The sequence below is a fragment of the Ostrea edulis genome, chromosome 3 (genome assembly GCF_947568905.1).
Source record: "Ostrea edulis chromosome 3, xbOstEdul1.1, whole genome shotgun sequence".
Classification (NCBI taxonomy): Eukaryota; Metazoa; Mollusca; class Bivalvia; order Ostreida; family Ostreidae; genus Ostrea; species Ostrea edulis.
In genome coordinates this window covers 49900367-49926212 of record NC_079166.1, presented here as the reverse complement: position 1 = coordinate 49926212, position 25846 = coordinate 49900367, and the positions used below count along the sequence as shown (strand labels likewise).

Sequence of the window (25846 nt, the reverse complement as noted above, 5' to 3'; positions counted from 1 at the left end):
TTGGAATGATAGTTATGAAGAAGTTAAAAATGTATATTGTTCACACATTCAATAACTGACCATTTTGCCCCCATCCCGATTCAAAAAACCCTACCCCTGGGATCATCAAATTTACAATTTTGGTAAAGGACTACCTGCTCTTTCTAAAAATCTATTTAGTTTCAATATAGTATCAACAGCACTAAAGAAGATGTTATTTAAGTGTTTTACACATAACCACTATATACCATATTTGGCCCCACCTTGGGGTCAGAACCCCTACCCCGGGGATCATGAAATTTACAATTTTGGTAGAGGCCTTCCTGTTCTCCATCACCATGCACTTGAGAAGATTTTTGAAAATTGGTCAATTTTGGAATTTTTTGCCCCGCCCCTAGGGCCCCGGGGGTGCTGGAGTCCTGAAATTTATAAATGATGTCCGCCTTGTCCTAAAGATGCTTCATACCAAATTTGAAAACAATTAACGTATCGCGGGCTGTCAATCAAAGTAAATTTTCAACCAATGAAATAATTGCATTTATTTAGCGCGTTGCGGTATATTCGTACTCCGCCATATGCTCCGACAAACAATCGCAGAACGAACAAGATAGATCTATTAGCAAATCCAGTGAACGAAGACAAAAATGGTGAAGAGATGCAGTTGGGAGACGTGTAACACCGACGACAGGTATCCTGAGAGGCTAGAGGAGGAGTTAAATTCATCCCGTTTCCCAAACCGGCAACAAATCTTGAGAAATGCAAGCGGTGGATTAAACTTTGCGGCAGGCCTACCTACCAACTTAACGAGGATCTTTTGAGAGATCGAAATAAATCAAAGCACTTTTATGTATGCACAAAGGTATGATAATAATGATGAATGAATACATTTATTTGATAGTTATTATTATATGTATACACCAATGGATTGATTCACTAGACTGATTAAGACTCGCGTTTCTCGTCCTGTTTTTCAAGAATGCACATACATACAGTACACCAGTCGTGTGGACAGTCTAGGTCTAGTGATACTAGAGTGTTTTGTAAACAATCACGAACTACAAAATTAGTGACGCCCCCTGTTTACACTGAAATAAAAAAAAAAAATGAAATAAAAATTGCAATCGTAGCTGTCTATTACACGTCTAGTTCGTCAATACAACCTATCATTGGGTCAAATGCTGTCTGACGTGTTTCATACCGATTGTTAAGCCGTTCTTGGCACAATGATTTTGACTGCGGATAACTCCGTTTACCTGATCGGGATATGAGGCTCACGGCGGGTGTGACTGGTCGACAGGGGATGCTTACTCCTCAAAGGCACCTGATCCTACCTCTGATGTGTCCAGGGGTCCGTGTTTGCAAGGCTCTAAAGGTAACACGTATGTAAAAAAAAAAAAAAAAAAAAAAAAAAAAAAAAAGAGTCAAATTCAGCAAAAGAAAAAGAGATAATCTCTATATACGTTCACTGAAATTTTCGTGATCCATATGGGCGCCGCCATCTATTTTTTCATTACCTGCTTCAACAGTTATTCGTGTTTTATTTTGAATGCCAATAATAGAAGACTCTGACGTGCAATTCGTAATTTAAACACCCAGTTTGTTCAAAGTGAATAGTATAATTATCATTATAACAGGTTTTAGCAAATAATTACATATAAAACCGTAATACGACTAAATAGATGAACGAGTTCATGAGTTTCTAAAGTCTCAATATACCTGGCGAATTGCCAATACGAAGCTAAAGTGACCAGGGTTAAAATGTAAATATGTTAAAAGAGTATTTTATAGAATTTAAATAGTTTCATTGTTATTGATATCTGTATTAATATAGGGAGGTGACCATTCTACATTGATCCAGTGCCTTTTTATGGGATTCGAAACTGTGACTGTGAGATGTATGAGAGTTTGACTTCTAGGCGGGCAATTCTACTTTCACTTTAAACGGTAAGTTGAAAAGAGCATGCTGCATCTTTGATGTAAAATATCTCGAAAAGGAATCAAGGACCCTATTGCAAATTTGGCCTTGTTGGAAAGGTTAGGAATTTTGCTGAAAGTTGATATCTGTCATTATACTGGGGAAATTTTTTTTTTTTGAATTAGGAGGGGTTGAAAATGGGTATATTTTCCTCATTTTTGTTGCTTTTTTACTTCCAGGATGGCAGGTGCCTGAGTGTATCTCGACCCATTTCCAGGCTAGCATCAGATGTCATGATGGACCTTTAAAATCTTTCACATGTGTGCTTTCAAGAACCATATACATTATTTTTGAAAATTGGTTGCCATGGTAATAAAATCTGAAAATTAACACATGGACTTCTGAAGGCGAATTTTCCTCCATTTCCTGGTAGTTTGTGACCTTAAGCACAAATCAGCTTGAAACTTGAATTTTCCAGGCAAGAATTTTTTTGTTTATTGTGTTTAAATATGATGTTTATGCTTTAAATATGAGGTTTATACTTAATATTATTGATTTCATTGAAATTGAAGGTCATCGATTAGTAAATATGTCAGAAGTATTCTTAGCAATTGGTCGAGTGTGAGTGCAAGAAATTTCTCCTCAGCCATAAATTTTCTATGAAAGTTTTTTGCAATGCTAATGATGGATAGATGTGTGTGTGTGTGTCTGTCTGTCTGTCTGTCTGTCTGTCTGTCTGTGTGTGTGTGTCTGTCAATCAGTGAGTGAGTGAGTGTGTGTGTCTGTCTGTCTGTCTGTGTGCGTGTCTTTCTGTGTGCATATGTGTGTGCGTGCGCGCGCATGCATGTGTACGTGTCTGTCTGTGTATGTGTTTGTCTGTGTGACTGACTATGTGTTTGTGTGTCTGTCTGTCTGTGTGTGTGTTTGTCTGTGTGTGTGTTTGTCTGTCTGTATATGTATGTGTGTGTGTTTGTCTGTCTGTATATGTATGTTTGTCTGTGTATACCCGTTCTATGTGTGTGTTTATCAGTGTGTGTCTGTCTGTGTGTGTTTGTCTATGTATGTGTTGTGTGTATCTGTCTGTGTGTCTGTCAGGTAGTCATAGAGAAACAGATAAAGCTTCAGAATATAAATTTCAATTTTATTGAATTCACTGTATATTGCATAAGGATCACTAACATAGGTGTGATACACTGTACATCTAGTGGAGTACACCGACTTTTCAGAAACTTTTTGATATGTCATCCATACGCATCCTGGCATGAAACTGCTTCGCTTCTGTTTGTCTATTTGAATTACACCAGTGGATCTACATAGGCTAGCTTAACTATGACATCATAATATAACACGTAATGTGATGTCATAATAGAGTAATGACATCAGATTTTTTTTTTTTTTTTTTTTTTCTTGGCTAGAGTTATCTTCCTTGACAAATATTCTTCTTCATACAAAGGTGTCTTATTTTGACTTATGTTTATTAGATAAAAGCATGATATCAGGGTAATTTATTAAAGATGTGACGGTTTAGACGAACCAATTTTTAGGGCAAATTTCTCATTGAAATAAGTTTTTTTGAACTTGAAAAAACAGAAAACAGACTCTCCAGGATTGCTCAAGTTAACATCCTTACTGGCCATTTCAGGGTTTTTTTCTCTACAATTCCTTTTATTTCACATCAAATTTCCTTAAAATACAATTCTAGTCTTTATTTGGAATCAAAATCGCATGTATTTCACTCAGTTCTGGGTCTTTTATTCTATTTTCAACTTTACCAAGGGGAAGAACTCTGCTGGAAACAGTGATGTGAAGAGGGCAGTTTTTGTTCACTCATTTCAAGATATAATGAACAATAACTCCCCATGTATGATACATCATTTTACTCGGAAAAACTTAAATTTTTAAACAGTATAGGTATTTCATGATGTCGTAGAATTTCCGCAGTCTTTAAAGTCTCAATATACCTGGCGAATTGCCAATACGAAGCTAAAGTGACCAGGGTTAAAATGTAAATATGTTAAAAGAGTATTTTATAGAATTTAAATAGTTTCATTGTTATTGATATCTGTATTAATATAGGGAGGTGACCATTCTACATTGATCCAGTGCCTTTTTATGGGATTCGAAACTGTGACTGTGAGATGTATGAGAGTTTGACTTCTAGGCGGGCAATTCTACTTTCACTTTAAACGGTAAGTTGAAAAGAGCATGCTGCATCTTTGATGTAAAATATCTCGAAAAGGAATCAAGGACCCTATTGCAAATTTGGCCTTGTTGGAAAGGTTAGGAATTTTGCTGAAAGTTGATATCTGTCATTATACTGGGGAAATTTTTTTTTTTTGAATTAGGAGGGGTTGAAAATGGGTATATTTTCCTCATTTTTGTTGCTTTTTTACTTCCAGGATGGCAGGTGCCTGAGTGTATCTCGACCCATTTCCAGGCTAGCATCAGATGTCATGATGGACCTTTAAAATCTTTCACATGTGTGCTTTCAAGAACCATATACATTATTTTTGAAAATTGGTTGCCATGGTAATAAAATCTGAAAATTAACACATGGACTTCTGAAGGCGAATTTTCCTCCATTTCCTGGTAGTTTGTGACCTTAAGCACAAATCAGCTTGAAACTTGAATTTTCCAGGCAAGAATTTTTTTGTTTATTGTGTTTAAATATGATGTTTATGCTTTAAATATGAGGTTTATACTTAATATTATTGATTTCATTGAAATTGAAGGTCATCGATTAGTAAATATGTCAGAAGTATTCTTAGCAATTGGTCGAGTGTGAGTGCAAGAAATTTCTCCTCAGCCATAAATTTTCTATGAAAGTTTTTTGCAATGCTAATGATGGATAGATGTGTGTGTGTGTGTCTGTCTGTCTGTCTGTCTGTCTGTCTGTGTGTGTGTGTCTGTCAATCAGTGAGTGAGTGAGTGTGTGTGTCTGTCTGTCTGTCTGTGTGCGTGTCTTTCTGTGTGCATATGTGTGTGCGTGCGCGCGCATGCATGTGTACGTGTCTGTCTGTGTATGTGTTTGTCTGTGTGACTGACTATGTGTTTGTGTGTCTGTCTGTCTGTGTGTGTGTTTGTCTGTGTGTGTGTTTGTCTGTCTGTATATGTATGTGTGTGTGTTTGTCTGTCTGTATATGTATGTTTGTCTGTGTATACCCGTTCTATGTGTGTGTTTATCAGTGTGTGTCTGTCTGTGTGTGTTTGTCTATGTATGTGTTGTGTGTATCTGTCTGTGTGTCTGTCAGGTAGTCATAGAGAAACAGATAAAGCTTCAGAATATAAATTTCAATTTTATTGAATTCACTGTATATTGCATAAGGATCACTAACATAGGTGTGATACACTGTACATCTAGTGGAGTACACCGACTTTTCAGAAACTTTTTGATATGTCATCCATACGCATCCTGGCATGAAACTGCTTCGCTTCTGTTTGTCTATTTGAATTACACCAGTGGATCTACATAGGCTAGCTTAACTATGACATCATAATATAACACGTAATGTGATGTCATAATAGAGTAATGACATCAGATTTTTTTTTTTTTTTTTTTTTTCTTGGCTAGAGTTATCTTCCTTGACAAATATTCTTCTTCATACAAAGGTGTCTTATTTTGACTTATGTTTATTAGATAAAAGCATGATATCAGGGTAATTTATTAAAGATGTGACGGTTTAGACGAACCAATTTTTAGGGCAAATTTCTCATTGAAATAAGTTTTTTTGAACTTGAAAAAACAGAAAACAGACTCTCCAGGATTGCTCAAGTTAACATCCTTACTGGCCATTTCAGGGGTTTTTTCTCTACAATTCCTTTTATTTCACATCAAATTTCCTTAAAATACAATTCTAGTCTTTATTTGGAATCAAAATCGCATGTATTTCACTCAGTTCTGGGTCTTTTATTCTATTTTCAACTTTACCAAGGGGAAGAACTCTGCTGGAAACAGTGATGTGAAGAGGGCAGTTTTTGTTCACTCATTTCAAGATATAATGAACAATAACTCCCCATGTATGATACATCATTTTACTCGGAAAAACTTAAATTTTTAAACAGTATAGGTATTTCATGATGTCGTAGAATTTCCGCAGTCTTTAAGCACAAATCAGCTTGAAACTTGAATTTTCCAGGCAAGAATTTTTTTGTTTATTGTGTTTAAATATGATGTTTATGCTTTAAATATGAGGTTTATACTTAATATTATTGATTTCATTGAAATTGAAGGTCATCGATTAGTAAATATGTCAGAAGTATTCTTAGCAATTGGTCGAGTGTGAGTGCAAGAAATTTCTCCTCAGCCATAAATTTTCTATGAAAGTTTTTTGCAATGCTAATGATGGATAGATGTGTGTGTGTGTGTCTGTCTGTCTGTCTGTCTGTCTGTGTGTGTGTGTCTGTCAATCAGTGAGTGAGTGAGTGTGTGTGTCTGTCTGTCTGTCTGTGTGCGTGTCTTTCTGTGTGCATATGTGTGTGCGTGCGCGCGCATGCATGTGTACGTGTCTGTCTGTGTATGTGTTTGTCTGTGTGACTGACTATGTGTTTGTGTGTCTGTCTGTCTGTGTGTGTGTTTGTCTGTGTGTGTGTTTGTCTGTCTGTATATGTATGTGTGTGTGTTTGTCTGTCTGTATATGTATGTTTGTCTGTGTATACCCGTTCTATGTGTGTGTTTATCAGTGTGTGTCTGTCTGTGTGTGTTTGTCTATGTATGTGTTGTGTGTATCTGTCTGTGTGTCTGTCAGGTAGTCATAGAGAAACAGATAAAGCTTCAGAATATAAATTTCAATTTTATTGAATTCACTGTATATTGCATAAGGATCACTAACATAGGTGTGATACACTGTACATCTAGTGGAGTACACCGACTTTTCAGAAACTTTTTGATATGTCATCCATACGCATCCTGGCATGAAACTGCTTCGCTTCTGTTTGTCTATTTGAATTACACCAGTGGATCTACATAGGCTAGCTTAACTATGACATCATAATATAACACGTAATGTGATGTCATAATAGAGTAATGACATCAGATTTTTTTTTTTTTTTTTTTTTCTTGGCTAGAGTTATCTTCCTTGACAAATATTCTTCTTCATACAAAGGTGTCTTATTTTGACTTATGTTTATTAGATAAAAGCATGATATCAGGGTAATTTATTAAAGATGTGACGGTTTAGACGAACCAATTTTTAGGGCAAATTTCTCATTGAAATAAGTTTTTTTGAACTTGAAAAAACAGAAAACAGACTCTCCAGGATTGCTCAAGTTAACATCCTTACTGGCCATTTCAGGGTTTTTTTCTCTACAATTCCTTTTATTTCACATCAAATTTCCTTAAAATACAATTCTAGTCTTTATTTGGAATCAAAATCGCATGTATTTCACTCAGTTCTGGGTCTTTTATTCTATTTTCAACTTTACCAAGGGGAAGAACTCTGCTGGAAACAGTGATGTGAAGAGGGCAGTTTTTGTTCACTCATTTCAAGATATAATGAACAATAACTCCCCATGTATGATACATCATTTTACTCGGAAAAACTTAAATTTTTAAACAGTATAGGTATTTCATGATGTCGTAGAATTTCCGCAGTCTTTAAGCACAAATCAGCTTGAAACTTGAATTTTCCAGGCAAGAATTTTTTTGTTTATTGTGTTTAAATATGATGTTTATGCTTTAAATATGAGGTTTATACTTAATATTATTGATTTCATTGAAATTGAAGGTCATCGATTAGTAAATATGTCAGAAGTATTCTTAGCAATTGGTCGAGTGTGAGTGCAAGAAATTTCTCCTCAGCCATAAATTTTCTATGAAAGTTTTTTGCAATGCTAATGATGGATAGATGTGTGTGTGTGTGTCTGTCTGTCTGTCTGTCTGTCTGTCTGTCTGTGTGTGTGTGTCTGTCAATCAGTGAGTGAGTGAGTGTGTGTGTCTGTCTGTCTGTCTGTGTGCGTGTCTTTCTGTGTGCATATGTGTGTGCGTGCGCGCGCATGCATGTGTACGTGTCTGTCTGTGTATGTGTTTGTCTGTGTGACTGACTATGTGTTTGTGTGTCTGTCTGTCTGTGTGTGTGTTTGTCTGTGTGTGTGTTTGTCTGTCTGTATATGTATGTGTGTGTGTTTGTCTGTCTGTATATGTATGTTTGTCTGTGTATACCCGTTCTATGTGTGTGTTTATCAGTGTGTGTCTGTCTGTGTGTGTTTGTCTATGTATGTGTTGTGTGTATCTGTCTGTGTGTCTGTCAGGTAGTCATAGAGAAACAGATAAAGCTTCAGAATATATATTTCAATTTTATTGAATTCACTGTATATTGCATAAGGATCACTAACATAGGTGTGATACACTGTACATCTAGTGGAGTACACCGACTTTTCAGAAACTTTTTGATATGTCATCCATACGCATCCTGGCATGAAACTGCTTCGCTTCTGTTTGTCTATTTGAATTACACCAGTGGATCTACATAGGCTAGCTTAACTATGACATCATAATATAACACGTAATGTGATGTCATAATAGAGTAATGACATCAGATTTTTTTTTTTTTTTTTTTTTTCTTGGCTAGAGTTATCTTCCTTGACAAATATTCTTCTTCATACAAAGGTGTCTTATTTTGACTTATGTTTATTAGATAAAAGCATGATATCAGGGTAATTTATTAAAGATGTGACGGTTTAGACGAACCAATTTTTAGGGCAAATTTCTCATTGAAATAAGTTTTTTTGAACTTGAAAAAACAGAAAACAGACTCTCCAGGATTGCTCAAGTTAACATCCTTACTGGCCATTTCAGGGTTTTTTTCTCTACAATTCCTTTTATTTCACATCAAATTTCCTTAAAATACAATTCTAGTCTTTATTTGGAATCAAAATCGCATGTATTTCACTCAGTTCTGGGTCTTTTATTCTATTTTCAACTTTACCAAGGGGAAGAACTCTGCTGGAAACAGTGATGTGAAGAGGGCAGTTTTTGTTCACTCATTTCAAGATATAATGAACAATAACTCCCCATGTATGATACATCATTTTACTCGGAAAAACTTAAATTTTTAAACAGTATAGGTATTTCATGATGTCGTAGAATTTCCGCAGTCTTTAAAGTCTCAATATACCTGGCGAATTGCCAATACGAAGCTAAAGTGACCAGGGTTAAAATGTAAATATGTTAAAAGAGTATTTTATAGAATTTAAATAGTTTCATTGTTATTGATATCTGTATTAATATAGGGAGGTGACCATTCTACATTGATCCAGTGCCTTTTTATGGGATTCGAAACTGTGACTGTGAGATGTATGAGAGTTTGACTTCTAGGCGGGCAATTCTACTTTCACTTTAAACGGTAAGTTGAAAAGAGCATGCTGCATCTTTGATGTAAAATATCTCGAAAAGGAATCAAGGACCCTATTGCAAATTTGGCCTTGTTGGAAAGGTTAGGAATTTTGCTGAAAGTTGATATCTGTCATTATACTGGGGAAATTTTTTTTTTTTGAATTAGGAGGGGTTGAAAATGGGTATATTTTCCTCATTTTTGTTGCTTTTTTACTTCCAGGATGGCAGGTGCCTGAGTGTATCTCGACCCATTTCCAGGCTAGCATCAGATGTCATGATGGACCTTTAAAATCTTTCACATGTGTGCTTTCAAGAACCATATACATTATTTTTGAAAATTGGTTGCCATGGTAATAAAATCTGAAAATTAACACATGGACTTCTGAAGGCGAATTTTCCTCCATTTCCTGGTAGTTTGTGACCTTGCACAAATCAGCTTGAAACTTGAATTTTCCAGGCAAGAATTTTTTTGTTTATTGTGTTTAAATATGATGTTTATGCTTTAAATATGAGGTTTATACTTAATATTATTGATTTCATTGAAATTGAAGGTCATCGATTAGTAAATATGTCAGAAGTATTCTTAGCAATTGGTCGAGTGTGAGTGCAAGAAATTTCTCCTCAGCCATAAATTTTCTATGAAAGTTTTTTGCAATGCTAATGATGGATAGATGTGTGTGTGTCTGTCTGTCTGTCTGTCTGTCTGTCTGTGTGTGTGTGTCTGTCAATCAGTGAGTGAGTGAGTGTGTGTGTCTGTCTGTCTGTCTGTGTGCGTGTCTTTCTGTGTGCATATGTGTGTGCGTGCGCGCGCATGCATGTGTACGTGTCTGTCTGTGTATGTGTTTGTCTGTGTGACTGACTATGTGTTTGTGTGTCTGTCTGTCTGTGTGTGTGTTTGTCTGTGTGTGTGTTTGTCTGTCTGTATATGTATGTGTGTGTGTTTGTCTGTCTGTATATGTATGTTTGTCTGTGTATACCCGTTCTATGTGTGTGTTTATCAGTGTGTGTCTGTCTGTGTGTGTTTGTCTATGTATGTGTTGTGTGTATCTGTCTGTGTGTCTGTCAGGTAGTCATAGAGAAACAGATAAAGCTTCAGAATATAAATTTCAATTTTATTGAATTCACTGTATATTGCATAAGGATCACTAACATAGGTGTGATACACTGTACATCTAGTGGAGTACACCGACTTTTCAGAAACTTTTTGATATGTCATCCATACGCATCCTGGCATGAAACTGCTTCGCTTCTGTTTGTCTATTTGAATTACACCAGTGGATCTACATAGGCTAGCTTAACTATGACATCATAATATAACACGTAATGTGATGTCATAATAGAGTAATGACATCAGATTTTTTTTTTTTTTTTTTTTTTCTTGGCTAGAGTTATCTTCCTTGACAAATATTCTTCTTCATACAAAGGTGTCTTATTTTGACTTATGTTTATTAGATAAAAGCATGATATCAGGGTAATTTATTAAAGATGTGACGGTTTAGACGAACCAATTTTTAGGGCAAATTTCTCATTGAAATAAGTTTTTTTGAACTTGAAAAAACAGAAAACAGACTCTCCAGGATTGCTCAAGTTAACATCCTTACTGGCCATTTCAGGGTTTTTTTCTCTACAATTCCTTTTATTTCACATCAAATTTCCTTAAAATACAATTCTAGTCTTTATTTGGAATCAAAATCGCATGTATTTCACTCAGTTCTGGGTCTTTTATTCTATTTTCAACTTTACCAAGGGGAAGAACTCTGCTGGAAACAGTGATGTGAAGAGGGCAGTTTTTGTTCACTCATTTCAAGATATAATGAACAATAACTCCCCATGTATGATACATCATTTTACTCGGAAAAACTTAAATTTTTAAACAGTATAGGTATTTCATGATGTCGTAGAATTTCCGCAGTCTTTAAGCACAAATCAGCTTGAAACTTGAATTTTCCAGGCAAGAATTTTTTTGTTTATTGTGTTTAAATATGATGTTTATGCTTTAAATATGAGGTTTATACTTAATATTATTGATTTCATTGAAATTGAAGGTCATCGATTAGTAAATATGTCAGAAGTATTCTTAGCAATTGGTCGAGTGTGAGTGCAAGAAATTTCTCCTCAGCCATAAATTTTCTATGAAAGTTTTTTGCAATGCTAATGATGGATAGATGTGTGTGTGTGTGTCTGTCTGTCTGTCTGTCTGTCTGTCTGTGTGTGTGTGTCTGTCAATCAGTGAGTGAGTGAGTGTGTGTGTCTGTGTGCGTGTCTTTCTGTGTGCATATGTGTGTGCGTGCGCGCGCATGCATGTGTACGTGTCTGTCTGTGTATGTGTTTGTCTGTGTGACTGACTATGTGTTTGTGTGTCTGTCTGTCTGTGTGTGTGTTTGTCTGTGTGTGTGTTTGTCTGTCTGTATATGTATGTGTGTGTGTTTGTCTGTCTGTATATGTATGTTTGTCTGTGTATACCCGTTCTATGTGTGTGTTTATCAGTGTGTGTCTGTCTGTGTGTGTTTGTCTATGTATGTGTTGTGTGTATCTGTCTGTGTGTCTGTCAGGTAGTCATAGAGAAACAGATAAAGCTTCAGAATATAAATTTCAATTTTATTGAATTCACTGTATATTGCATAAGGATCACTAACATAGGTGTGATACACTGTACATCTAGTGGAGTACACCGACTTTTCAGAAACTTTTTGATATGTCATCCATACGCATCCTGGCATGAAACTGCTTCGCTTCTGTTTGTCTATTTGAATTACACCAGTGGATCTACATAGGCTAGCTTAACTATGACATCATAATATAACACGTAATGTGATGTCATAATAGAGTAATGACATCAGATTTTTTTTTTTTTTTTTTTTTTCTTGGCTAGAGTTATCTTCCTTGACAAATATTCTTCTTCATACAAAGGTGTCTTATTTTGACTTATGTTTATTAGATAAAAGCATGATATCAGGGTAATTTATTAAAGATGTGACGGTTTAGACGAACCAATTTTTAGGGCAAATTTCTCATTGAAATAAGTTTTTTTGAACTTGAAAAAACAGAAAACAGACTCTCCAGGATTGCTCAAGTTAACATCCTTACTGGCCATTTCAGGGTTTTTTTCTCTACAATTCCTTTTATTTCACATCAAATTTCCTTAAAATACAATTCTAGTCTTTATTTGGAATCAAAATCGCATGTATTTCACTCAGTTCTGGGTCTTTTATTCTATTTTCAACTTTACCAAGGGGAAGAACTCTGCTGGAAACAGTGATGTGAAGAGGGCAGTTTTTGTTCACTCATTTCAAGATATAATGAACAATAACTCCCCATGTATGATACATCATTTTACTCGGAAAAACTTAAATTTTTAAACAGTATAGGTATTTCATGATGTCGTAGAATTTCCGCAGTCTTTAAAGTCTCAATATACCTGGCGAATTGCCAATACGAAGCTAAAGTGACCAGGGTTAAAATGTAAATATGTTAAAAGAGTATTTTATAGAATTTAAATAGTTTCATTGTTATTGATATCTGTATTAATATAGGGAGGTGACCATTCTACATTGATCCAGTGCCTTTTTATGGGATTCGAAACTGTGACTGTGAGATGTATGAGAGTTTGACTTCTAGGCGGGCAATTCTACTTTCACTTTAAACGGTAAGTTGAAAAGAGCATGCTGCATCTTTGATGTAAAATATCTCGAAAAGGAATCAAGGACCCTATTGCAAATTTGGCCTTGTTGGAAAGGTTAGGAATTTTGCTGAAAGTTGATATCTGTCATTATACTGGGGAAATTTTTTTTTTTTGAATTAGGAGGGGTTGAAAATGGGTATATTTTCCTCATTTTTGTTGCTTTTTTACTTCCAGGATGGCAGGTGCCTGAGTGTATCTCGACCCATTTCCAGGCTAGCATCAGATGTCATGATGGACCTTTAAAATCTTTCACATGTGTGCTTTCAAGAACCATATACATTATTTTTGAAAATTGGTTGCCATGGTAATAAAATCTGAAAATTAACACATGGACTTCTGAAGGCGAATTTTCCTCCATTTCCTGGTAGTTTGTGACCTTAAGCACAAATCAGCTTGAAACTTGAATTTTCCAGGCAAGAATTTTTTTGTTTATTGTGTTTAAATATGATGTTTATGCTTTAAATATGAGGTTTATACTTAATATTATTGATTTCATTGAAATTGAAGGTCATCGATTAGTAAATATGTCAGAAGTATTCTTAGCAATTGGTCGAGTGTGAGTGCAAGAAATTTCTCCTCAGCCATAAATTTTCTATGAAAGTTTTTTGCAATGCTAATGATGGATAGATGTGTGTGTGTGTGTCTGTCTGTCTGTCTGTCTGTCTGTCTGTCTGTGTGTGTGTGTCTGTCAATCAGTGAGTGAGTGAGTGTGTGTGTCTGTCTGTCTGTCTGTGTGCGTGTCTTTCTGTGTGCATATGTGTGTGCGTGCGCGCGCATGCATGTGTACGTGTCTGTCTGTGTATGTGTTTGTCTGTGTGACTGACTATGTGTTTGTGTGTCTGTCTGTCTGTGTGTGTGTTTGTCTGTGTGTGTGTTTGTCTGTCTGTATATGTATGTGTGTGTGTTTGTCTGTCTGTATATGTATGTTTGTCTGTGTATACCCGTTCTATGTGTGTGTTTATCAGTGTGTGTCTGTCTGTGTGTGTTTGTCTATGTATGTGTTGTGTGTATCTGTCTGTGTGTCTGTCAGGTAGTCATAGAGAAACAGATAAAGCTTCAGAATATAAATTTCAATTTTATTGAATTCACTGTATATTGCATAAGGATCACTAACATAGGTGTGATACACTGTACATCTAGTGGAGTACACCGACTTTTCAGAAACTTTTTGATATGTCATCCATACGCATCCTGGCATGAAACTGCTTCGCTTCTGTTTGTCTATTTGAATTACACCAGTGGATCTACATAGGCTAGCTTAACTATGACATCATAATATAACACGTAATGTGATGTCATAATAGAGTAATGACATCAGATTTTTTTTTTTTTTTTTTTTTCTTGGCTAGAGTTATCTTCCTTGACAAATATTCTTCTTCATACAAAGGTGTCTTATTTTGACTTATGTTTATTAGATAAAAGCATGATATCAGGGTAATTTATTAAAGATGTGACGGTTTAGACGAACCAATTTTTAGGGCAAATTTCTCATTGAAATAAGTTTTTTTGAACTTGAAAAAACAGAAAACAGACTCTCCAGGATTGCTCAAGTTAACATCCTTACTGGCCATTTCAGGGTTTTTTTCTCTACAATTCCTTTTATTTCACATCAAATTTCCTTAAAATACAATTCTAGTCTTTATTTGGAATCAAAATCGCATGTATTTCACTCAGTTCTGGGTCTTTTATTCTATTTTCAACTTTACCAAGGGGAAGAACTCTGCTGGAAACAGTGATGTGAAGAGGGCAGTTTTTGTTCACTCATTTCAAGATATAATGAACAATAACTCCCCATGTATGATACATCATTTTACTCGGAAAAACTTAAATTTTTAAACAGTATAGGTATTTCATGATGTCGTAGAATTTCCGCAGTCTTTAAAGTCTCAATATACCTGGCGAATTGCCAATACGAAGCTAAAGTGACCAGGGTTAAAATGTAAATATGTTAAAAGAGTATTTTATAGAATTTAAATAGTTTCATTGTTATTGATATCTGTATTAATATAGGGAGGTGACCATTCTACATTGATCCAGTGCCTTTTTATGGGATTCGAAACTGTGACTGTGAGATGTATGAGAGTTTGACTTCTAGGCGGGCAATTCTACTTTCACTTTAAACGGTAAGTTGAAAAGAGCATGCTGCATCTTTGATGTAAAATATCTCGAAAAGGAATCAAGGACCCTATTGCAAATTTGGCCTTGTTGGAAAGGTTAGGAATTTTGCTGAAAGTTGATATCTGTCATTATACTGGGGAAATTTTTTTTTTTTGAATTAGGAGGGGTTGAAAATGGGTATATTTTCCTCATTTTTGTTGCTTTTTTACTTCCAGGATGGCAGGTGCCTGAGTGTATCTCGACCCATTTCCAGGCTAGCATCAGATGTCATGATGGACCTTTAAAATCTTTCACATGTGTGCTTTCAAGAACCATATACATTATTTTTGAAAATTGGTTGCCATGGTAATAAAATCTGAAAATTAACACATGGACTTCTGAAGGCGAATTTTCCTCCATTTCCTGGTAGTTTGTGACCTTAGAATATACGATAAAATTACGGTTACTTTTTTACCATTTTGATTTTATTGGTTAATTTTGTTTAGTTTTATAACGGCCTTTTTCATTGCATACGGAATGTATTATTGTTGTTTATAATTATTTGCTTTGAAAAAGAAAAAAAAAGTCGAGGCTAAATGTGACATCACAATGCACAGTTTACGTCGCCTTGCGTTCAATGAATAGGCGGATCCTGTAAAACTGTTCTCCCCATATAAACCCCTTTAATATTGAGATCTTACTGGGTTTTTAGCGCAAGGAAAATTTCATTAAAATATATATTTCTAAGTGAATCATAATCTACCGTACTTAACGGAATTATGATCACCACTTGGAACACTCCAACGACCATTACATGCTTCGCTCGGTCCAACGGTCACACCGTATATATATATTAGAACTTGTATACTGTTTAGGGTTTTCGAAAATGGACAGACTAAACTTCAACAGACACAGGAGGATTCGACAGTAGTGCCAACAGATAACAGTGTTGTGTCAGAAGATTGTCAACCTGGAAAAGAATCAGTAGAATCCAATGGTATGCAGTGCTAAGATTATTTTTTTCAATGCAATATATGGTTTAAAGTGATTGACATACACATCACTCCTTTTTTTTTCAACAGTGAAAGCATGGTATCAATACATGGATAATTCGTTCAACATTAATTTCGTGTCTAGTAAATGTAACAAAATCACAAAAAGGTGCTCCAGTTATCAAGAGCCGACCTTGAACTTGGAACCAATGAGAATGTGACCTTTTTAATACATACTTTGAACCTGAAATTTCTAGAAAAAATGTTTGATTTTCACAAGCTTCCAGCAAAGTAGAATCTCTTACTAAATAGGGGCACATAATTTCAAGAATACCTGTCAAAGATTTTTCACAGATTTTGGCATCTGGTGTTGCACCTAAAAATGGGAAAAGGGGATTTACAACTAATCCAACATCATGTATATGGCTCCCAGAACTTTTTATGTACATTTGTTTTGCAGTTTTTTCATTGGCCTGCCTATATGAAGTTGATACTGATGTAAAAGACTTCTTGTCAAAAATATTTCTAACAAATGTGTCATTAATTTCCTTTTTTCTATTCATGATAGAACCAAAATTAGAGGCGGTAATTCGTCCCTTCCTTTCTGTAAACCATCTTGCACTGCTGCTCTGACTTTTGGTGCTTTGTTCAATCTCTACACAATTTTCAAATGATACATTAAGGTCTTGCCAGTTGTGTTGTTTGTCACAAAGTCCAGTACTCTCAAGGTTAAGCATTATGTCTGCCCACAAACATCTGCTCCTTCGGGACGAGGTTGTTCAATAGGTGTTATCAAGGGATGCTATATATGTAAACACATGAACCACTACAAATATTGTTCAATATTTTGTAAACTCATTTCTTTTATTGCAGATATAAACAGTCTTGATGTATTAGCTATGGCTGCTGAGAAGAGGAAGTTGGAAGAAGTCATAATAACTCTCCGAGAAGAAAACGACAAATTGAAGTGTGAACAAATGCATTTACAAGACAGTTTAAGCAATAAGTCGAGTATGAGATATGATAACTTAAAAACAGAGGAATTTAAGTATTATACAGGATTTTCATCAGCAACATTTAATGTTATATACCAGTTTTTAGTTCCTGTGGATGAGCCATTTGAGTACTCGAAAAATGTCAGTAGTCTATGAATTCTTAGTATGAAGGATCAACTGTTATTTGTTTTAATCAAATTACGACAAAATTTTGACTTTAAACATATGTCTCGGCTGTTTCGAATTTCACCTCAAGACTGCAGTGTTATTTTTAGTAACAGGATAAATTTCATGTTTTACCGCTTTGGATCAGTGCCTGTTTGGCCAGACAGAAGTATTATTATAGACAAAATGCCACAAAAATTTAAAGAAGAATTCCCTACTACTCTTGTCATCATTGATGGTGCTAAGATGAAAATTCAAAGGCCTAGTTCGTTAACAAAACAGAGTCAGTTTTACTCTGACTATAAATCCAGTACAACTTTCAAGGGTTTAGTTGGTATTGATCCTAGAGGATCTATTATATTTGCCTCAATGCTATTTTCAGGCTCAATTTCTGACAATGACATTACCCATCAGAGTAGATTTTTCAAGAAATGATTAAAGAAGGTAAAATACATGAAGGAGATGGGGTAATGGCTGATAAAGGTTTTCATATAGAAAATGACCTTGAAAAGATAGGGCTTTAGTTAAATATACCACCCTTTGCTCCTGCTTCAGGCCAGATGAAACATCTGATGTGAAAATGACAGAAAAAGTTGCTATTCATAGGGTGCATGTAGAAAGAGCTATTGCTAGAGTAAAGAAGTTTAAAATAATGGACAACAGAATCGACCTTAGTTTATTTAGTGCGATAAATCAAATCTGGTTTGTTTGTTGCTTTTTAACAAATTCCATGGCTTTCCTTATCCAGGATTGAATATATGTAGATTTCCTTACATGATATGATAATGCTGATCCAAGTGGCTGTTGTGATTGACCAGCATCAATCATTTGACTTGGTGCTGATACAATGTATGATATTGGTGCAGACACATGATTTTTCAATATGGCAATGTGAGACTCTTCCAGGTTAATTTTTCTACAAATCAATATTTTTATACCAAATTGAAATATCATGTGTATATACATTTTCAATGAAATGTTTGTCTTGTTCAATTAGTCATTTACTAAAGACACATAACAACACCCCACCCCCACCCTGGACATTATATTGTTCCTGTTATTTTCATATGGAAAGTTCAGGATTTATTTTACGGTAGTATTCAATGGCTTTGGAAATGAAGTTTGAATTGAACACATAAAATAAATGTTGTTTTTCTTATTAAGCCTACTTCTCTGCCCCTCACCCTTTACAAAGTGATGCTATGTGCATGTATTAACCAGTGTTTATATAAACTGAAAATGTGATTACATGTGATATTAATAACTGGTATCAACCAGTGTGTATATAAACTGAAGATTTTATTACGTGATGTTGAGTATAAACTTGTGTACTAACATAGACAACTACCCCCCCCCCCCCCTCCTTTTTTCAGGGGGAGGGGGTAATTTCTCATCGATTTGTGTGGATTCCCCATCTATTGCATCCCAATTTTGATTTATGTAATTGTTTCACTGTAGAAGGCCAATCTCTTAAACATTTATATATAGAACAGCTAAAAGGTTAATCTCTTAAACTATACAGGTAGAAAGCATGCAATCTCTAAAGCTTACAAAAAGAGTGAAACGAATACATAAATCACAATTGGTATGAGATAGACAGGGAATCCAAACAATTCAGAGATTGTCGGCGCAAAAAAAATCAGAAGGAAGGGGGGGGGGGTATACTGTCTGTGTGCACTGATACTATATGTAATACACGCCAATAAATTATTAATCAGAATCATTTGCCTTGTACCTGTTGTCATTATAGGTATCCATAACTGGCTTCCTTTTCCTGTTAATATTACCAGGTCTTGCAATAACAATCTGAGAGACTGGTTCAGCTTTAAATTTGGAGCCTCTTGGTTTATCCCATTGTTGGGGTAGACTTGTTGATGAGGGTTCTGCAGGAATATCTCTATACCCACACATCTTCCAGGACTCGATCATCATTATTAATGCCAAAACGTGTGCACATTTTCCACCAGAACTTGACGAAGAAAACAAATTCGGTCGGAGTTACCGATAACAGACTTGTATATGGAAAATTATTTTAATAAGCATATAATATATTTAAAAATCGTAGATATAATTCATTGATTACCCAGCTTTACAATCGCAATGCGCATCTGTAATTTTCTTCATGTCTTCTTCAACGTCGATGTGGACAGCGTGTGGCGACTCGGACTTGCGCATGCTACGATATATTTTCCCAAAAAGTGTTCAATTTGAAATAGTTTTGAAAATTTTGAGAGAATGCAAGTATGATCCTTTATTAAAAGCATTTGCCCGTTGTTTTTGTCTCAGTGTAGGTTCATACGGCAAGTACTTTGCGGCAACATCATCGGGAACGTCGGACAGATCAGCCGGTGTTGATTCCTTACTCGTCATGTTTGTCGGAGCATCAGCGGAATTATCTGGTAGTTATCAAGAAGAAGTTTAAAATGTTCAATTGTTGACGGACGACAACCGATTATTAAACTCAGGTGACCTAAAATATCAACAATCTGCTTTGATATACTGAAATGAGAAAATTTAAATGGTTGTTTTCGTTGCAAGCGGGTCTACAATCTCTACCCAGAGTTATCGTTCCTTACACTCACTTACAAAGACTTCATTTTATGAGTTGGGGTAAGAAGTTCATATTGGAAATTATATCTTATGCTGCACATTCTATTTAATAGCTTGTTGCAATGTTCAAACATTCTGTTTAGTCGTATAGTGCCAGGGCCCAGCAAAAAGTCGACCAAAAATAATAGGCATATTTCCGAATTTATTTCTGCATATCTTGGGAAGTATACGGAATTTCAGGATGAAATTTGGTAGTAATGTAGATTGATTATGTATGAATGAAAGGTGAAGATAACGAACAGTGATCAAACTCATAACTCTTAAAATCAATACAAAATAGATAGTTGGGGAAACACGGATCCTGGACACACCAGGTGGGATCAGGTGCCTTTGAGGAGTAAGCATCCCCTGTCGACCAGTCACACCTGCCGTGAGCCCTATATTCTGATCAGGTAAACGGAGCTATCCGCAGTCAAAATCAGTGTGCCAAGAACGGTCTAACAATCGGTGTGAAACACGTCAGACAGCATTTGACCCAATGGTAGGTTGTATCGGCAAACTAGATCGTTATAACGATAACATAATTTGTGAAATGCTGACCTTAATCGAGATTGTTGAAACCCCTGTACCATCAACTTGTTTGCCAGAATGTATTAACATACAAGGTAGAATTTTATATCAATTGGTTTATTGTTTTACATAGGTTAACTTGGGTACCCTATATTTAAAGTTCTATACTTTTACTCTTTTAATAGTAAATTCAACCCCAAGCGATGCAATTGCCTGTGATTTAGATTTATGGATGATATTACAATAAATTTTGTTAGAGTTTCTTCCAATGGTTATTATAAAAAAAATCTTGTTAAATATGAAACATTTCAGAAGTCTAAGTTACATATAAATAATCAATAACATGTTTCAAAATATTGAATCCAAGGGCAATAAGTCTGTTTTCATGAAATCCTTAATCAAGTTCATCATGCGATAAATTTTCTTTATTGTTTTACAGAAATTTGAAATAGTTTTGTAAAGAAACAGTTTCATGAAATTATCATGAATACTATTATATTGTTTTAACCAGTTTTATTTAATTTTAATTTTCTGACAGAGGATCCTTACTCCTCCTAGGCACCTGATCCCACCTCTGGTGTGTCCAGGGGTCCGTGTTTGCCCAACTCTCTATTTTCTAGTGCTTAAGGGGTTTATGAGATTGTTCACTTACGTTATCTTCACCTTTCATTGATATATGATTTTCTATATGAATGTCTCGCATCTTAAAATGTGTGATGATCTTGATATCTTATTTGATAATTTATTGATTTTAAATCTAATAAATTGAAATAAATACACATTTTAAACTTTTATTAGATGATAATGCGAGTACAGAGTTACCTTAATCGTGTTCTTGCAGTAATCATGTTATTATTTTTCGTTGTTGACACTGTTTACTATTCCGAATCCACAATGGTACGAATTACCAAACAAGGTTTTAAACTTAATCACTCCAAATCATTTTGTTACTCCTGGTTCCAGGTTAAAAAAAAACACAGAGGAGATAGTGAGCGTCTGAACTTTATTTACAATAGGCACACACATTACTTTCATAATGATGTCAAACTACACTGGCTCAATAGCACCTGGTCTAGGGAATAACAATATAAATATTGAACAATACTGATCAATGTTGACTAGAATATACATTGAAGTATTAAAGCATAACTGGGTTTAAATTAACAATATAAATGTGAATTGATATTGTCTATAACAACTGTCTGAAAGTTCCGAAAACAAAACTTGTAATGTTTACACATCTAAACGCAAACCGGACACCAACGGCGCACACTTATTCTAAAACCAATGTTAGTAACAATTTCCGGATCATGAGTATCTATTACCAAAGTAACTCGTTGAACTATAATACAAGAATATCATAGTTCTTAATTCGCTAAACCATATTAAAGATACCAGAAAATGCATCTACAACTTTGAGTCAACTAAAACATTATACTTGAAGAAATCATATATTTCTGCTATGGCGGGAAATCTCAACACGCGACTCCACTGCGTTTCTCAAGAAAATGCGAAATATACAAACTCAAGCACTTTTGCAAACAATATACATATGTTAACAAATGTCCTAAATCACCTTGCACAGAATGCAATACAACCCATACATATAAAATGCGAGTAACATGAATTCTTACCTAAAACACAGAGAAGAGAGTGAGCTTCTGAACATTATTTACAGTAATCACACATATTACTTGGTCCGCATCGGGTATACAAATCTGGGAAAACGAATAGAGTTATCTCCCGTAGACCATCAAAATGATAGGGTACCTGCAATATGACCTAACTACACCCCCCCCCCCCCCCCCAACTTTAATGTCGTTCCGACATTTACAATCACGAAAGAATCGGTATCACAATGCAACTTGGATAAATCAGAATGTACTGCAGTTCAATATCCTAATGATGACTTGAGGTTTCACAAAAACAATATGTCCCTGCTACCCAAAATACTGTTGCTAACAGATGGCCAAACTGTTAACTTGCACTAACACCTATAAAAAGTAACATATGACTCATGTTAAGGACAACCTTCAGTACTTGTGAACATAAATCAATAACTTTTGGGCATAACACTATATTATAAAGCATTGCACAATATCAAAATGTAGAGAAATCAATAACATATTCCTTGTGCAATGACGTGTGGTACTACTAAAATCCATGTTAAATAACAAGCTACCAAGCAAAATTTCAAAGTACTATTCCAATATCTCATCAAGGCATAAACAAACACCAAAACATAATTTCACAAAACATGTCCTTAGTTTAGGTCTGAACACATAACAAATAGAAGGTAAACACTAAACAAATAAACAACCAGTCTTGTGTCACAACCATACACAATACTTCAGGTGTGTCACATACAAATGCAAAATTTATACGGTACCAATTTTGATGCACCAGATGCGCATTTCGACAAATAATGTCTCTTCAGTAATGCTCAAGCCGAAATTTTGGAAATCCGAAATAATAGCAATCTTGTAAGAGCTAAAATGAAAACTAGAGTGCCAAAAAAACTGAAGCCAAATTCGTCCAAGGATCAGAGCTATGCATGAGGGAGATATCATCCTTAATTTTGAAATGAATTTCTAAATTTTATCCCAGCAATTAAATATTCATCCTTATTTTCAAGCTAGTAACGAAGTACTTAGCTACTGGGCTGTAGAGACCCTCGGGGACTAACAGTCCACCAGCAGAGGCCTCGACCCAGGGGTCATAATGTAAAATTTATACGGTATCAATTTTGATGCACCAGATGCGCATTTTGACAAATAAATGTGGCATCAAATGTTTCCACATGTGCTGGTTTTCCTGAGTAGTCATAGGTGAACTTCAATGGTGGTCTAACAGTCCTCCTTGGCCTCTCCGCGATTGATTCTGATAACTCACTCTGGCTATCATCAATATCCAGTTGTCGGTCCTCATCACTGGAATCCTCCCATCTCCACTGCGTGCAGACTTGAAACATCCACTAGAGATATCAAGAACCAATAACCCTTCTTGCCCTACTGAAGGTTTGTTACCACTACTGAGAAACTGGGATCAGATACTGTTTGCCTTGGGAGAAATTTCGCTGCATTAGGATTCAAAGGTATTCCCTGTATTTCTATAGAATCATCATAGTCTGCATAATATTGATGATTCACTGCTGGCCATGATGTCTTTGCTGATGGGTTTTTTGTTTTTCCAGGTGTTGCAGTGTTAAGATTGCAATTGGTTACATTGCATGAGCAGACTTCGATGCAGCCTCCCGATACCACCTTGTCCAGACTTTTCCTCTACCTCATACACCAGTATGTCTTCACTAACCTGACGTAATACTGTGTAGACATCATGCTCCCAATAGGACCTCAGTTTACCAGGTCCCCCTCTCCAAAAGGTTCTTCACAAGTACATTGTCACCAGGATGTAGTCTAGCACTAAGCAATGACTTGTCATGTTGCTGTTTGCATGTCTCCCCTGCCTTGATTGCATTTTTTGATGTTAACTTGTAGGCTGCTTCCATTCGAATTTTCCACTCATCCACAAATTTGGAGTACCCACCTTTCTGTCCCGGCTTCTGCCGTTCCGGAAATATTGAATCAACAGGAAGAGTAGGATGCCGCCCAAACATCAGGTAAAAGGGTGAGTACCCTGTAGACTCATTCGTGGTTGAATTATAAGCGTGCTCTACCTTATTCAAGTGAGATTTCCTGTCCTTGAAAGTTGGTTCTAATGTCCTAAGCATCTGAAGTAGCGTCCGGTTAAACCTTTCTACCCTTCCGTTTCCCACAGGATGATATGGAGTGGTCTGAGAATGGTGAATACCACATAATTTCTGGAATTCTTCAAAGAAGCAGTTTTCAAACTTGCGCCCTTGGTCATGATGCAATCTAGTAGGCATTCCATATCGCAATACAAAGTCATTAAACACCTTCTGAGCAGCTGTTCTCGAAGTCTTGTTTCGTGTTCCAAATGCCTGTGCAAATCGCCTATAGTGATCCATGACTACTAATATGTATTCAAATCCACCCTTACATTGTTCCAGATGCAAGGAATCAACGGGAATCATCTCCAAAGGGTAGGTGGTTACAATGGGTCGCAAAGCAGCTTTCTGGTGAAAATTTGGTTTCTTATCTTTGATGCAGGAACACTCTTGAGTAACATACCGCTCTATTCCTGTGCTCATCCGTGGCCAGTAGAAACGGTCCCTTGTTATATCCACTACCCTGTCTGTCCCTAGATGCCCCATGTCATTATGAAGGTGCTTAAGTAATATACCACGGAAACACTTTGGTAACACTAGCTGCTGAATCTCACCCTCATGTGGAAATGATATCTCCCGTCTCAAAACTCCATCGATCATCTTCAGCTTAGGCCACTCACGAAGGAGGCATTTTGCTGCATGTGTCCAGCCTTCTTTAATGTCCTTGTCGGCTTTCCCCCCTCACTCACATAGTAAAGAACCTATGTCTTCCCCCTCACTCGCATAGTAAAGAACCTATGTCTTCCCCCTCACTCGCATAGTAAAGAACCTATGTCTTCCCCCTCACTCGCATAGTAAAGAACCTATGTCTTCCCCCTCACTCACATAGTAAAGAACCTATGTCTTCCCCCTCACTCACATAGTAAAGAACCTATGTCTTCCCCCTCACTCACATAGTAAAGAACCTATGTCTTCCCCCTCACTCACATAGTAAAGAACCTATGTCTTCCCCCTCACTCACATAGTAAAGAACCTATGTCTGGATCTTGTTGCTGCTCCTTAACCAAGGTAGCGATGTCAATAATCGGCAAGGTTATGTTTGTCAGTAAGTAACTTTTCCCTCTCTCAGCCTCCTTCACAGAGGTTCCAATATTAGCACATACAGACTTATCATGTTTCACTGCATTCACTACTGCTTCATTAGTATCAGGAGAACACTGCTCTGTGTACCTTGATTTGTCCAATGACATTCGGCTTAGCCTACCGTTTTTGACTCCGAGTTTGTAATGTATGTGAAACTGAAATCAGCTAGTTGAGACACCCACCACAACCTGCTTTGGTGCAGTGAAAATATAACGCAGAGGATTATAGTCATTGTAAACATCAAAGAATGGCGCATAATAGAGATTTAGGAAGCATTCAATGACCAACTTCCTAAATTATTTTTTCATCAGAGTCAGCTAGAATTTATTCATCATAGATACCTCTGGAAAAAAATTAAATTTCCTTCTGTAAACATATTTTTTGTCCATAAATACCATAAATATTTTATGATCACTCAGAAAAAAGGATTATGCATGGTACAGCCCCGTATAACTAAATGTTTCAGAGTTATTTGGATAAGAATTTACATAATTCCCAATTTACTCAAACAGTTTTAAATATGTATTTCCCCCCGCTTGTTTGTAGAGTTATGGACAAATAATTGATCAATTATTTCATTGAGTGGTTTTTTCTTCTTAAATAAATGAAACAAAATAATATTAATATATATGTACCTTTAATATATTAGATAATGACTATGCATCTCTCTCTCTCTCTCTCTCTCTCTCTCTCTCTCTCTCTCTCTCTCTCTCTCTCAGAAAGAAAAGACTATATATACA

General features: G+C 35.8%; 2 long non-coding RNA genes across 2 annotated transcripts; both read left to right on the top strand.

Moving 5' to 3' along the window:
* Window positions 1-388: 388 nt before the first annotated feature.
* On the top strand, window positions 389-9595 carry LOC130052604 (uncharacterized). Its single transcript, XR_008800959.1, has 2 exons — window positions 389-838; window positions 1811-9595. It is a non-coding gene; the product is annotated as an uncharacterized LOC130052604 (long non-coding RNA).
* A 1983-nt stretch (window positions 9596-11578) lies between these two features.
* Window positions 11579-18847, top strand: LOC125676024 (uncharacterized). The gene is made up of 3 exons (XR_008800960.1): window positions 11579-15369; window positions 15879-16000; window positions 16869-18847. It is a non-coding gene; the product is annotated as an uncharacterized LOC125676024 (long non-coding RNA).
* Window positions 18848-25846: the final 6999 nt, after the last annotated feature.